The sequence below is a fragment of the Miniopterus natalensis genome, chromosome 1, assembly GCF_054644295.1.
Source record: "Miniopterus natalensis isolate mMinNat1 chromosome 1, mMinNat1.hap1, whole genome shotgun sequence".
NCBI classification, from domain to species: Eukaryota; Metazoa; Chordata; class Mammalia; order Chiroptera; family Miniopteridae; genus Miniopterus; species Miniopterus natalensis.
In genome coordinates this window covers 29,514,365-29,530,099 of record NC_142081.1, presented here as the reverse complement: position 1 = coordinate 29,530,099, position 15,735 = coordinate 29,514,365, and the positions used below count along the sequence as shown (strand labels likewise).

The window sequence follows — 15,735 nt, the reverse complement described above, 5'->3', positions numbered from 1 at the left end:
TTAACAACTGCTCAAACCCGCAGACATGAACAGGAACCCTCTGGAGGGGAGAGTCCCAGACTGCAGAAGACCTTAAGCGCCTCATCCCACATGCCTCAACCCAGGTCACAAGCACAACTCCTCTACCTCTCCCCTTGCCAGGGACCTGCCCCAAGGCAAAGGAGCATCCCTGTGGAAGTCTCAGTGTCTAAAACGCACTGACCAAGTCCTGCTGCTCCCTCAGCCGCGGAAAGTGCTGTCCCACTCCGGTCCCCATACCAGATCCCCACAGGGGACGTCCAGCTAGGACCTACAGAGAATGACCCCGCCCTGGGAGGCACATGCCGCCCCCCCCCCCCCCCCAATCACCTGCGCAGCCCTGTGGGAGCCCAGCCAGAAGAGGCCAGGCGCCGGTGGCTGCGTCGCCCGCCCCAGGGCCCCTGCGCGCTCTCCTGGACCCAACTTAGGCGACACCAGGACCCTCCCTGTCTGGGGCTCTGTTCGCAGCCGCCCTTCATCCCTGCTCGCCAACCTTGCTCCTAGCAGCGTCCGCCAGGGCGCCCGACCAACAGGAAAGTTGCTCGCGAGCTGCTGGAGGGGCGTCATCGCCTCCTAGCAACGCTCCTAGCAACCGGGTAACATCTGCTCCCTCTGGTCCAATGCGAGCGGAGAACAGCTGCGCGCCGCCTCGCGCTGCGAACGGGGAGAGGCGCTGGCGAGGGAAGGGCAGACCCGCAGGAGCAGGCTGCCGGGAGGGAGCGGGTGCCGCCGCCGCCGCCGCCGCCAGCGCCGGGCCCGAGAGGGACAGCGCCGCCCCGCCGGGAGCGCCCCGCGCACCTTTGCTGAGCGAGCGCGCGCCTCTCCCGCGTGAGTGGACCCAGCTCGCCAGGTAGGTGCGGGCGCCCCCGGCCAGGCGCCTTCCGCGAGGCTCCGAGGGGACCCCTTTCATTGCGGGCGAGGGCAGGGAGGTGTTTCGAGATGCCGCCCCGGCCCCTGGAAGGTGGTCAGCTGGTGGCCCCAAATACCCCGACTCGGGTTTTTGGTGTGTGTGTTTTTTAATCCTGGAACGTGGTTCTTGAGGACTTCCCTGCCCGCGCCGCCTAAGGTCTGTGCTCGAAGTTTTCAGCCCTGCTTCTGCCCTGACGGGGCTGCCTGCGGGGCCGGGAGAGCTGCAGGCGCGGCCACCGTGGAAGCCGCGGCCACCGTGGGAAGCCGCGGGGAGGCTGAAGTGACCTCGTGTCAGCCCGCACCCTCGAGTCGGCAGGGAGAGCGGCACCCGCCCAGGTCCCGCCCTGGACGGGGTCCCCTGGCCGGGAGCAGCCCGCCCTTCACTCAGTTCCTGAAAAGTAACCATAGTAACTCACCTCTCCTGCCGGGTCTCCCCATGGCTGCCCATCTCCCCCCGAAGCTCGGCTCTCTCAAGATAGAAGACGATGGGCTCTGGGAGCCCACATGCCCTGTAGAAACGGTGCAGCTAGACGTGCCGGTTAAAGAAAAGCACCATTCGCCTATTTCAGATCTTGTGAGAAATGGTGTGCATCCCAGAGAAGGAGCGAGTGGGTGTGTTTTGAGTTAACAGCTGGATCGTTCCTTGGGAGAGTGTATTTTCTGACATTACACAGACGCTGGCATCTGAAAACAAGTTACCTATCTCTGACTCTGGCTTTTTAAAAAGCGAACCTCCTGATAATCTACCAGTGAGTTCAGTTATTCAGTTATTTCCAGATTTCTTGGGGTAGTTAAGATTCCTCATGTTTGAAATGAAATCTGGAGATTAAATTAATTGTGCATTCAGAAGTTTATCTGTTTGTCTCTCTGGTCCAGATCAGCCCCACCTCAAAACCTCTCAGTGTCCTCCTAGTAAACGCTCTCTCCTGACTGGGCAACCGGTGCAGTCCTGACGCTTCCCGTGTCACTCGTGTTTGTCTCCTTGTTTCAAAATCTCAGGTAACCGTTCATTCATGAGCCGGAGGCTGTGAGAAATGCTCACTGTGCAAAGGGGGACTCTCACCAGAGTTTCTGAAGCTGTCCTAGAAATACGCTTTTCAGATTGATTCAGCATTACCAGGTAATCACTGGCTTGAAAGAAATTACTGTTTGAATATGTATCCAGAGAAATAAATGCTAATGTAGCATTACCATAACTTACAAGATCAATATAAGGGGTTGTTTATATAGATGGTTGCTGGGTAGAAGTCAATAGAGGTTTTCTGTAGAAAGCACATTTGTGGGCTGGCAGGTCTTCCTCTCTTAGACCCGTGTGAGCAGGGTGAGCCAAAGTAGGTAGCCTGGCGCAGGGAACAGGCCAGGCGGAAGCCCGCTCGGCACCCCAGTGCATGTCTGAATGGAGGCAATGAAGAGAACTCTCTAAGCTGCAAAAAAGATTGTGGTGATGTTTTAAATTTAATTTGCATTAAGGTCATGGTGATACAAACCCATCAGTGTTAAGCATTTAAACTCAATTTTCAAGACTGAATACAGTCTTGTAATGAGTGTTCAGCCCTCCAGCGTTGTGTAACTTTCACATGCACTGAGCCATCCATGTGCGCTTCCTGTAGGTAACCAACCAGCCTAGCAAGTTACAACCAAGTTCATGAAAATGTGCCATGCTACCTTTCTCCCCCTTCCTTCCTTCTCTTTGTAAAAATAAATAATTGAACAATTTTACTCAGAAACCTATTTGAAAATTTATTTTGTCCTGGTGGTTGTATAGTGTTTTTATTTTACTTAAGTATAGTTGATATACAATATTATGTTAGTTACGTTAGTATAGTGTTTATGAATTTCGTGAGACTTCAGAAGTGCTGGTCTCCACAGGCATTGAAATATCTGAGGTTTAATCATTTTAAGCATTAAAGATGACCATTTGAACCATCACAGATGTAGGTTTCAATTAGTCTGTAGCACAGCCCACCCTTTTTTCTTTCTCCATCACAATTACTACATTTTATGGTGAGAAACAAATCCAAGGAGACCAGAAAGATTCACTGTCATCCACCGTGAGATGTTTGTAGGGATCTAACCATGCTGTCAATCTGAGGGAAGTTGGAGTAAAGCAGCCACAAGTACTGGTTCATGCATATGCCTTAGTCTTGTGTTTAGTAATTTACACTCATCCTATTTTTTATGTAGCATGCATAGAAGTTCAAAATCATTCAGTGCCTTTAATTATGTGAATGAGTCTGTCCTTTCGTGAAGACCATGGTCACAATAAAAAAGGTCAAATAAAAGAGGTTCTTACATTTTTATTGTGATTTTATCATGAATGTATAATGTGCAGACTATATGTTGTGTACTTTTGAAGAACAGATCTGTTTAAAATCATTCGCCAGAAAATGTTATCGTGGTATTTAGCTTTAAGTAAATCAAATAGAATCATTATAATATAAGCATTTAATCCTAGAGACATTGGTGGATCCTAAGTCAGAGTGTGAGAAACGATTCCACCACTTTCCAGTTAAGAATGCAGCCCCTCATCAATGGGAACACCAGCTGTGACGAGCAGACCGTGGCTTATAGAGGGGGGTAGACTGTGGTCTAGGAGGCTTAGGTAAAGCTGAGGTCAGTCTGGTTATAACTGAAACCGCCCTCGTTTCAGTTTTTTCTAACTCTAGTTGGACGTTTTTAGGTCTTTATGAACATTCCATGTTCAATTTTATGTCATGTTACTGTCATGAGGTTAAGAAGAGGCTTTGAAACGTGGAGGGAAGTTGAAAGGTTTGATGAAGACACGGAGGCTTCTTGCCTGCATCTGGGCTCTCCACTGGGGACTCGTGCCAGCTGTTTTTGCTGCCAAGACACCGACTTCCCAACAATAGCTCCAAAGCTAAGGCACGGCCAGTTCATATTGCTCTATTTGTCAGAGCAGTGTGCTTAAGAAACCCAGCAAAAGCTGAAATTAGAATAATTTCAGAAGCAGAGGAGGAAATTGACCGCAATCACTGGGCACTAAAACTGAGGGAGAAGTACACGGTTCAGTTTAGGAGAAGCCGATCCTGCTCAAGCTCCCATCCCCACATCTTATTTTCTAGTAAGTTGTCTATCTAATAGTATCAGTACTTTCTCCTTTTAATCTAACCCAATTATGTTTTATTTTTTCTGATTAAATTTTTACAAACAGGCTAATAACAGAGCCATCTAGTTTACTGCTCTAATTCTCACTGGGGTGGTAGGAGGTTATTAATGAAAAGCACTAAGGGTTGGCTAGTGTTATGTTCAGTATTGTAATATAGCTTTATATTTGGAATAAAAAAACGTTTTCATATTATAAATTATATGTAAAGTGTAACAGAAAGTCTTCTCGGTAGGCCGAGACCCAAGTATCTTCTCCATACCAGTGATGTTTAGAAGGGGAGGAGGGGCAGGTTTGAAGCGGGCACTTCTCTGCGGTGGTGTATAAGAGTATGTATTATTTTTTAAATGCTTATAAAAAGGGAGCAAGGATCAAAAATATCAAGAAAATTTGGGGATTTGCAAAGGAAATCCGGACTCCGGAGCCTCGTCTCAATGCTGCCCCCATGTGCTGCTTGTGGTACCACTTCATGGCTCAGTTTCTCTACATGTATGCGGGAGATAGACCGACTATTATTAACTTAGGTGGGGTGCTTGAGCTTGAACGCAATGCAATTCAGTGAAGCACCGACAGCACCTAGAAGACAGACACCCTGGGAATGAAGAACATTTCGCCACTAGAGCAACTCCAGGTGGTGACACAAATCAGGCACCGTGAGAGTGAGGACAGAGAACCACCCAGCTCCAGAGCAAATCCTCAGATACCCTCAGTGGGTCAAGTTGTTAATGAGTAGTTACATTTCGTGTTTCTCTACCAACCCTTTGGGGTACCTGGCTAAATGTTTTGGGTGAGGTACTCAGACCCGACGGTGGTATCAGAGGAAGATGGTGCGGGTGATACAGGTCAAGTACTTCCCTAAGGACCACCCCTCTCTCTGTACTGGGGTGACAGCCCTCCTCTCTGAGCAACAGACGCGGGCATCCGAGGCAGCGAGAGCATCTCCCTAGACACTGTTGGTGAGATACTTCTTGGAACCTATATATAGCCATGCGATTGCTTTGCTAATGTCTTATTTCCACTTTCCAAAGTGAGAGGTGGAGAGAGAGGGAGCATAATCTTCAAAACAAGGAATGCACTTGTGAGGGGTGAGTCCCACGGTTCACCCACGAAACCTAGAGCACTTGGTGTCTGTCATTGCTAGGGCCAGCTCATGGCAGAAGTTAGGCTTTCTGCAGCGTCTAAGGTAATTCATAACCACGTGGCTGGTCATATCCCATTTAATGCTCTTCTCTTTGGTTCCGAGGCCATCACTAGTGGAACAGGAGACACTTGTGGAATTGGTGGCATTTTATTTAATATTCTGTGCCTGTAACTGGGGCTGTCCCCAAAGCTGCTGAGAAACCCTTCTAACTCGCTGGCTGTCAGCTTCCCAGTGAAAGTTCCTAAGAAAGTCTTCCAGGAGCTGCAGCTCGTTGGTAATTTTAAACTGTCCATAGAGTGCACCTTGTGCTTGGGGTAGATGATACATGGGAAGCAAGCGATTGTCCATGATTCAGAGCACAAAACTGGCCCCGAGTTCTGCTCCCACAGAACACAGTTCCCAGAAAGGTGCCCGGCAAAGACTTATGAGGGAGAAGACTGATGAATTATAAACAAAACTGAAGGTCCACAGATGGCATAGCATTACAACCGTGGGTGCTGCACCCATGTCCGTCCTTGAATACACTCAGGAGTGCTTCAGGCAGCCTGTGCTTAACACTAGAGGGAGGACAGATGTCCCACATACAACCCAGTGCTGCTGGGAAGAATATATGCGTGATTTTAAAAGCAAGGTCACTGCAATAATAGTACCTAACATTTATTGAGCAGAAAATACGTGGATTTACGACAGGCACCGAGTATGTGCTTTTAAAACATCATCTCATTTAACTTGCATACAACTCAGTGAGTTTATATTTCCTTGATGGGGAAACTCAGGCTCTTTGAGGTTAATACTTTGCCCAAAGTCGCTAAGCAAATAAACTGCAGAGCTGGGATTTGAACCAGCACTGTGGGGCAGCGCTAGAAAATCCTGCTGCTGAAGTATGTATGTTAAGCCATGGAGCAGGATTACAGAATGTGAATAACAGTGACAGATGGGATAGCTCTTTCTAAAAAGTGGCCATGGCCCTTAAAGAAGGCTGTCCGGTAGCTTTGCCACCAGCAAAGCATTATTTAGATAGGTAGGGACATGTTCTTATTAAGGCTCATGCCAGGCTAACTCCATACAAAGGGAAACCATGGGAGACTGGAAGCCAAGGCCCCTGAGTTGTCCACAGCATGGGTTAGTTGTTGACCTGAGACTAGAACCCACCTTATTTCCCCGTGGACCAGACTCTCCTTTTGTCTGTGGCTGCAGACGCACACAGCGACCGGGATGCTCTCAGCGCTGGTTTGGCAGTGTGTGACTGAAGGAAAATGAAAACCTTACCAAAATTCAGATGCGCTGGACTCACTGGTGCTTCACCACCTCTCGGGCCTTTCACAGCCTCGGACAAAGAACGGGTTACGATGACAAGAGTTGTTCTTTTATTATTGTCTGTTCTTCCAAAGTGTTTGTAAATTAATTTGCTGATGATCTTTCCTTAATGTACTGCCCCGGGGCCGTGTACCAAATGAAATCACTTGCACAATAATAGGGTTTCAGTTGTCTGGAGGCAGAAGCAGAACAGTAAGAAAGAGCGTTTGAGCAATCGTTTGTAATTACATTTTAAACATTTATTTAAAGAAATACATGTAAATTGTACTGCCAGAGCTCCAGTGATGGGGATGGTCATTCTGTCCTGTGGCTTCATTTGTGGCTTGTTGCTGTTTCACACTATGAAATCCATTGAGCCCAGCAGAAAGATTTCATGTGCCCAGAGGTTATAGCATTAAAAACAGTTTGAATATACAAGACGGCTTTGGCCTTTTACCTTCAGAGATAAATTTAGGCTCAGCCTAATTCAGTTTTATGATTTATATGCTGTTCTCAGAGCTCAGGACACTGTATAGGAAGACAATGTCATTTTACTTTTTTTTCTCTGTTTCGTCAGCTTTATTTGAATTACAGGCTGGGCTGAGTTTCCCCTTTTAGTTGCAGGAGACTGATATACACAGATTTACACATGTTTACTGGACTATAACAGGCAAACTTCTTTGGATATTCAGAGTAACTTTAACTCTTCAAATGACTGTATGTTTCAAAAACATTTCTTTCACCCAAAATGTATGGCCGGTAGCGATAAATCCAGAAATATTTGCCTGGAGCCTTTATAGTCCCTGTGCTATATTTTTAAATATGACTGTTTGATAAATTCCTTTGCAGTCTTTTAACTCTCTAATTATAATCTAGTATCTCTGGAAGGCAGGGTGATGGAAAGTGGCTCCGAGTCAGAGCTAGGAGGCCAGGCCGGGATTTGCTTCTGTGGGATAGATCTGTCCTATTGGCACTAATAAGAGCTAGGATTTATTGAGTACTTACTATATGTTAGGCACAGTGCCAGCCACTTGCCATGAGTTATTTCAGTGGTCCTATGAGCCAGTATTATTTCTCTCCCCACTTTACAAATGAGATTTGTAGAGAGTTGATGTAATTCTCTCAAGGTTACACATCTAAGCAGCAGAGCTGGAATTCAAACCCACCTCCATCTGACTTCAAAACCCACACTCTTAGTGCACAACAGACTGTAAATCACTGAACCCCTCTGGGCCACAGTTTCCTCCTCTGCAGACTTTGGAGTTGGAGTCTGAACCAGGTGATCAGTAATAGTTTCCAGGTCTGGGTTTTTGAGTTACAGTTCAGCCAAGAAAACAGATGTAGGAACTTATGTTTGCTATATATTTTAGCCTCAAAGTGGCTGAAAGCATCCTCCAACATGTGATGCCGAAAACATTGCAAATAGCTAAACAGCCTGCAAGGAGGTAATTGTCAAACTGATACCAGCTGTGAAAGCTTTTCAGCATTTCAACAACCCATGGGGGTGTTTTTTTAAGAGCAATAAACTAAGTAGCTAAGTGTGTTGCCCATGGAGCGGAGACACGAATCTAGTCCCCTGAGAATTTACTCTGTATTTTCAGGGTCTGAAACATTCATAATCTTAGGCTGACTGCTCGAATACAGCCGGACAGAATCTTTATGAACCTTGGAGACATTGGGTATATTTTTTTGGCCTTGATCTCTTAAATAAAAATGTCTTCCCCAGAGCGTCGCTTACTTTATTTGACATTTGGTTCCAGTTTATTGCTCCAAGCTGCCACCTGCCCTTCCTTATATCATTCATTCAAAGGTTTTTAATTGGTCGTAAATGCTGTAGACATTGCATTGCTTTGGAAAATAAAATGCAGACATTTAAAGATGATATATTTTTTATATGTGTGTATATATATATATATATATATATATATATATATATACACACACACACATGATGTTTTTCTTATGGTAAAGTCACTCTTCTCATTTCCAAGTCTTTCTTCATCCTTTGTTACGCTGTAGTAAGGCACTGGACCTTATTTAAAGAAATCAGTGACTTCTCCAGTTGTAATGCTAATAACAGCCATTGATACTTCTTAATGTGAGCCCAGGAAATTCTGTTGAAAAGTGACATCATCCTTTCTTCACTGTTTAGTTAAAATGCAGCCTGGCTTTGTTCATGGGGCTGAAGCATCTAAGCCAATACAGCCAGCGTTGCACCAGCAACAACAGAAATCAATCAGGCTGATTGCTTGGCATTCTGACGATACGGCAGTGGGCTGATTGGCTGGCTGTTCTGTTTTTCCGCTTGCTGTGGTGCTACTCCCGAGCTTGCCTAATGCTTTGGTACAGAGGCTCTGAAAATGTGGCCCTCGGACCTGCAGCATCAGCATCACCTGGAAATTTGTTACAAATGTCATGTCTCTGCCCCTGGCCCAGACCTGCTGAAGTAGAAACTCTGGGGGTGGGGCCCAGCAATCCGGGTCCTAAGGAGCTCTCCCATGGCTCCAATGCCGGCTACCATTTGAGGGCCGCTATGGCATCAACTAGTTAAACAGTTTAAAAAGAAGTCAGTCACAGTAATCGATTGTCATCACGGAATAACCCAAAGCTTCACCTAATTATTGGATTAAACCCGTTTAAAGTACACCAAAGAAAATGCAGTTTACTAGAAAACAGCCCCTGGGAAAACTGCTTTCAATGATGCTTCCTTTGTTTTCAATACAATCAATGCTGCTATTCTTTTGTTTTAACCTTTTGAAATCTGTAAAAACTGAATATAAGCCGAATTTTGCTTATTGAGTTCAAAGATTATGTACATAGAGTAGCAATTCTTGTCTTTGCTTAGCTCGTGAGTGATCATTACACATTTGTCTCTTTTTAGGTCAGGCACACCAGTGGTTTAAAATTTTTATTGTTTTTTACATAACATGCTAACTATTTTAAGGCTCTCTCGGGTTTGTAATCCACTGTGGGGAAGTGAACATTTGGAGTGCTTTAGGTGTGATTTTTGTAGCTTTTCCTACCAGTTTAGAACAAAACCACTTGGCTACAAAAAGCTGCAGGAAGCATTCATACAAATGACATCAAGTTGGGGAAAAATTCGAAGAGGCAGGTTCTTGAAAAACACATTTTAAATATTTATGATTTAAAAAATTTAGGATGCTAGAGGAAAAACATCAAATGTCTTAACCAAAAATTTATTTAACCAACACATTCATAAACTGCTTATTTTGTGAATCACATGGTTTTAACACCTAGCAATAGATGAGGGTGTGGATTAAAGGTAAAATAGACAATGTTTCAGTACGAACTTCCCCCCCCTGGCCTGGCCCTCTGAGGCAGGAGTACCGAACAGGACCTCAATCTGTAGCCTAAATTCATTCCCTGCTTTCCCCAGGCAGCTCCTTGCCTTTTCCTTTGACGTTGAACTTGCTTCTTTTCTGTGATATGAGCACCACCTAGAGGACACGCTGGGAGCTTCCTTTAAACCGAACCATCTCGCTTCTGAAAATCTGCTCTCAGAACACGGTCCTTCCTCAAGTCAGTCAGAATCCTCGACAACAATAGTATTTTAAAGGAGAGAGCACAGATTTTTACTGCTAGACATTATACCAAGGTGACGTTTGCTAGTCAGGATGTTATTTAAACCTTTCACTTCCTGATGATTGGCTCTGTTAAGCCAGGCGCTGTGAGGCTGGTTATGTCCATGGCCATGTCATAGGGTTTGTCTATAGACATGCACAGTTATTTCTTTAATGTGTAATTGGGCCACCAGCCAATTTGACACCAACTTGATTAACCCAGAAATGTTAAATTACTGCTGTAAATGAGACAGTTAAAAAATGATGAAAATAACAGCTTTTTTAAAATTACATTTTGTGAATGGACTTCAAATCTGGGTATGTTTTGACATTAAATGGCATGAAATTAAATAGAGGATTGGTAAGTATTTTATTTTTGAGCAGATGCTTAAGGAAATAATTATAATTCTGCAACCTAGACATCTTGTCTGGTTCTGAATAGTGGCATTTGCTTGCAAACAGGCTTTTCGGCCACAGGAAAATCGCCACTGACCGCTTTGCCATGTTGCTTCGTAAATGACGAGAGAACATGATTTTCTGGGCTCACCTGTTCCTTTTTACAAGTAGCGCTTTTGTTATAAAACACTCTTTGTTGCAAAATCTGACTCTTCTCCAATTATTCTGTTTTGTTTAGCTTATCCAACAAAAGTATTAACATACACATTAACAACGTCGAAAGTAGCCTACTTTAAGAGAAAATATGCAGAAGAAGAAGATTTACATCAAGATTACCATGGGTATTTTCCAAAAGTAAGGGCTCACTTATTCTTCTTTCATTTTTATATGAGTCTTGCCAGTAGCAAAAAGCTTTGGTTTTCATGTTTCTAAAAAAAAAGCAGATTTAACGGTGCGATTGCTTTCCAGCACCTGATATTGCCCGAGGACAGGACCTGCATACTCAAACTGTCCCTGGAGAAGCTGCGGTTTCTAGAAGACCCAGAAACCTACTTGAGAAGGTCTGTGTTAATTAACAATTTGCTGAGGAAGATCCACCTGGAGACGGAGAAAGAGAGCTATGAATACTTTAAAGAAGCTCCCTGTTATAAGACTGCTTATTCTGATACAAGAAAACGGCTGAAGTTTATGGTACAGGAATGCTGTTCTCAGTCGCTCTATTACGAAGAGCTGCATTCGTATCATATTGTGCCTTATGCTTCGGAAAATGCCATTTATGGGATGGGCTACACTAGCAGCCACTTGGAGCAGAATTCCCAGTTGCTTATTTATAAAATGAATTAAAGTAACTGTTAAGTCCATTGATACTTTGTTTCTAAATGCCTGAACTGTTTATAGTGAAGACGTTAACATAAGGCACTTGAGATCAAAGATGAGATGCATGCTAAACTGATTGGAGAGAGCTCTGGTTATTACTCAGCAGTCCTTAGTGTCATCCAGTCAAATTGGAAACACACCCACCTGTTATAAAGTGGCGAATAAGTGCTCTAGAAGCCCTTCCCCAATTTTTTTTTTAAAGATAAGGTATATAGGAAAGAGACCCGTATCAACATTTTACACAGATTTAAACCTTTTAAGCCCCCTCTTTGCAAATTGTGCCACTCACAGTGGAAAGTAACAGAAAGTAACAACTCAAACTGATAAAATCTTGTCCCTGAGGATTAAGGGTGGGACACATTTACAGTAATTTTCTGTAGAGGATGAGGAGGGGGAGGTTCTTGCTGCAAAGCTTCGGCTCGCCAAGCGTTGTGCCAAACCGCTGATTGGCGCCAGTCCCCCTTTAGCATCAGCGGCCATTCAGGGCGGGGCCGCCGCACTGCGACCGGACTGCTCAGTGTAACGACCAGACTGCTCCAACCTGATCCAGTTTCCATTTTGCTTTTAGGTTTTGTTTTTTTTTGTCTTGGTAGATTTTTCTCTTTTAAAGTGAAATTTAATAAAATAGCCTTGTGGATGGGCTTATCTCTAAGTTCTAGGGGCAGTTAAAATTTGTGGTGGGTCTTTAGTTAAGAGTTTAGATTTTATTTACGATGTAATTTTTATAGGCCGTGAAGCTCAGGAAAAGAGTAGGCAGGCAAAATTTGTTTTTAATGGGTTGATAATTTTTTTAAAAAGTCTTATCTGCAAAAATTGGGGAGAGCAACAGAAATTCTCCATGATGTGATTTCATCATCTTAGAGTGCATTTCAGGCTGCCTGGATGAAACTTTGCACTGATTTTTGTATAATAGTTGACCATTCACTATTTGACAAATGTTTCAGAATGCCTTTGGTGGTCAAGTTTAGATAAGTCCCTCTATTGTGCAACTTGAAAGCTAATTATTTAACAAGTTGCATAGATTTCCTGGAATTGTTTGAAGTGGTTCATCATTTTCTTTGAGGTTCGAGTGAGATGTCTGATTTCAATGTCCGGAGTTGCGTCCTATGGAGCATACCATTTAAATAATTGTCACTAGCTGATAAAACAGATTGGGAAAACTAGGTGCCAAAGGTATATTCAAAATACCAAAGACCCAAAGATGAGTGCTGGACAGACTGTGATAATCAAGATAAGAGTCTTAAATAAGGATTGTACAGGACCTCGGAGAACATCGTCAAGGGTTTTGAACGATTTGCTTACTAACGTGCTTTCAGAGCACTTTATACATAACAATGGTAGTCAAGGACACTGCTTTAATTAAAGACATTACAGGCCTTCATCCATCATATGTTTCAGCAAATTTAAACGTGGTGATGTGTCAGCCTTGTATCTTGCCTAGTTGAAAGCCATCTTATAACCAAGAAGGCCTTTTCTCTTCAAGAGAATTTTGTTTTCAGTTTTGATTCAGAACTTGCTCCCTCTAACGAATCATAGAGGCGATTAACACGGATGCTTTTGGTATAGAGAATATTGGTACTCTAACCAGCATGCATTGTTAAAGCAACACAGATATATAATTGGTAAAAGTATCAGCTTTATATTTAATTGCTCAATCAAAATTAGGCAAAAAAATGCTTTAGAACAAACTGAACAATTATAATTGAGGTTAATTTCTAAAGGCAATTTGGTATAAATGGTGAGATAGCTTTGAAATACAAATAGAGATGTTTAAAAATTAATTTAAGGGCCATAATTTGGCAGCAAAGTTTAGAAACTTTATTTCACTGCTTAGAAAATACCTTATTTTTCAGAATGTGTCTTTTAAAATGTAGGTTTCTTAAACAATGGGGACAGTAATTGAATAGACTCCAAATTTTTTAGGATACTTATACTATCACATAATTAAAAATAGAATTAGCTCTCCAGTAGTTTAAGTTTTTTTACTGAAAAGAACATTTGGCTTGGTTTAGGACAGTGCTAATAGATGTGACTTACAAAAATGTCACATATTAGAGTTGTTTGATGAGAGAAATGCACATACTTTGCAGTTTAAGAGAGAGGGAGAGAAAAAAATTACCAAGAAAGTGTGAAATTGTAATATTTACTGTATGTCAGAAATCTTAAACAAAGCAAGACCTCTTGGTCAACGAACCAGTAAGAGAGGTGAAGTCTGTTTATTTGGTGACATTAACCAGCTCTCCGATCTATACAGTCATATGTAGAGAAGGAACTGTCTTAGAAAACAGCAGTATTTGTGAATATGCTTTTAAAAAATATATATGCTGACTTCAAAACAAGTTATTTAAAAAAATACCTTCTAGAGCATCTAATTTCTTTTCCAATAAACAATTCATAGATGAGTTGACTAATGTTATCTTGACTTTACAAAAATAATAGTTTGTATTTCAGCTATGTAACTTTCTGAGTTAACCAACAAGATGGATGTTATTTATCAGCCAAACTGATTTATAGGGAGACCCTACATAGTCTTGCTCTGCTGACCCATCCTGCCTGCTCTGTTACGGGAGAGGTAAAAGGTGGAGACAAGTTACAACTTTTTTGAACCCGGACACCGTTTCTCTGGTGACCAGAGCCACTTTCAGAGGAAGACAGACAGGATGGGAAATCCGAGTGCCTTTGGTAATGTCGATCATTCTCGTGGGTACCCAAACAGCCAAGTAAAAATGGAGAACATTTTAAAAAGAGAATAGGAAAAATGAAAAGGTGAGGAAGGGAAAAAAGGAGGGCAGAGAAATCAGGGACAGGACCCGTACGTGAAAGAGAAAGTTGTTTCATGTGGGGAGGGGCTCCTTGCTTGCTCTGCGCAATTTTCTTTCCTGTCTTTGTTATGCATCTAAAACCTGATCTCCACAATGCACTATCCTTTCTTTCATTCCCTGAAGATGCATGAGGTTAGATCCTGTTCAGTGTATGTATTTGAAATGTGGAATCACTGTGAAACAGTCCTGACACTGAGCTCCCCGGGAGATGAGAAAAAGAAACACAGAAATTAAGTTGGAGGAAAGACTCCCTGGTGAGCCTGTGTGTACATGGAGAGGCTCAGATGCACGCGCAGATTCCAACGTACACCCCTAGATTTGGTCAATTCTAGTGCTAGAGGGCTTGGAAATAAGGCCAGTTCCCCACCACTAATTGAGCAACTGCTGTGAGCCAGGCGCTTGCCGGGGTTGAGGGCAGAGAGGCCCGTGCGCACGGTTTCTTTGCTTGAGCATCGCACTGATGACAGAGGAACTCGGTGACGTTTGGCTTTCACCGAAACGGCAAGAACCCTGTTGGGAGTAGCACCTGCATTTCTCTTTTCCAAACTGTGGGATGGTTCTCAAACACAGGACTCCAAAGGCATCTGTGGCTCGGAAGCCGCACAGGGAGAAGGGAAGGCCTGTGAACCCAGATTTTAGGAAAGGAGTGTGCGTTCCGCTTTGCAGCATGTTTTAGACTTGGAGGCATAATAGGAAACCGGGGTTGAAGAGGGAAAGCATGGCTGACCTTAGCTCATCCCTGGGACCCAAGAGGCCATAGGCGAGGGGGGGAGACAAATGCAAACACAGACCAGTTCCTCCTCCTCTGACTTCTGTAGCTTTCATGTTTGTTTTTTAAAAATGGGAAATCAGGTTAATGTTAATGTCAAGGAGAGTCTTGGTGGAGAAGCAGAATTGGGAAATCACAGCTTGAGAATTGCATGTAGTGTGTTCAAGGTTAACAGAGCAGCGTTCTTGAGCTTGCCTTGTGCTGCGAACGGCTTGAATAAACCCTGGGGACACCTTAACACCCGTCCTGGAGCCGTCCTCCCCCGGACCGCTGGCTTCCTCCCCGAGTCAGCCCAGCGTCCAGCCTCTGCGGTAATTCTTCGCTCTCCCCCCCCAGCATTGACATGATTTGATGTGATACTCGCAGGAAAGCGACCATTTGCAGTGTAGTTGAACTCTTGTGGGAAAGGGTTTCCAGAGTGTATCAAACTAGAATTCATCAGTTTCTTGATACGATTCTTTTAAAAACTATTGTGCTTAGTTATTAAATAATTGTCTGTTAAAGTGATCTTCATGTTTCTAGAGTTCTCTGTAATAGTGATCCGTTGTATATGTTTTTGCTAAAGAAAAAACTTTAGATTGGAAACAATGGCAGACTGTGTGTAATTAATTAAAACAGTTTATGAATATGTAATATATGGAATTTTAACTTACATTTTCCCATTCTCAAACTTCAGTACTATGTATCAGCATGTGACAGGTTTCAGGGGTTTTTTGTTTCTTTTTAAAGTGGACCATGTTGAAAAGTTGTCGTTGCATTCATGGTTGAACATTTTGGGCAAAATTTCCCCATTAAAGTAGTTC

At 43.4% G+C, this 15,735-nt stretch overlaps 1 long non-coding RNA gene across 1 annotated transcript; it reads left to right on the top strand.

Annotated features, from left to right (window-relative positions):
- Positions 1-803: 803 nt before the first annotated feature.
- LOC107542729 (uncharacterized) lies at positions 804-15,202 on the top strand. The gene is made up of 4 exons (XR_015714020.1): positions 804-868; positions 1,927-2,047; positions 10,704-10,819; positions 10,934-15,202. It is a non-coding gene; the product is annotated as an uncharacterized LOC107542729 (long non-coding RNA).
- The last annotated feature ends 533 nt before the right edge of the window (positions 15,203-15,735 follow it).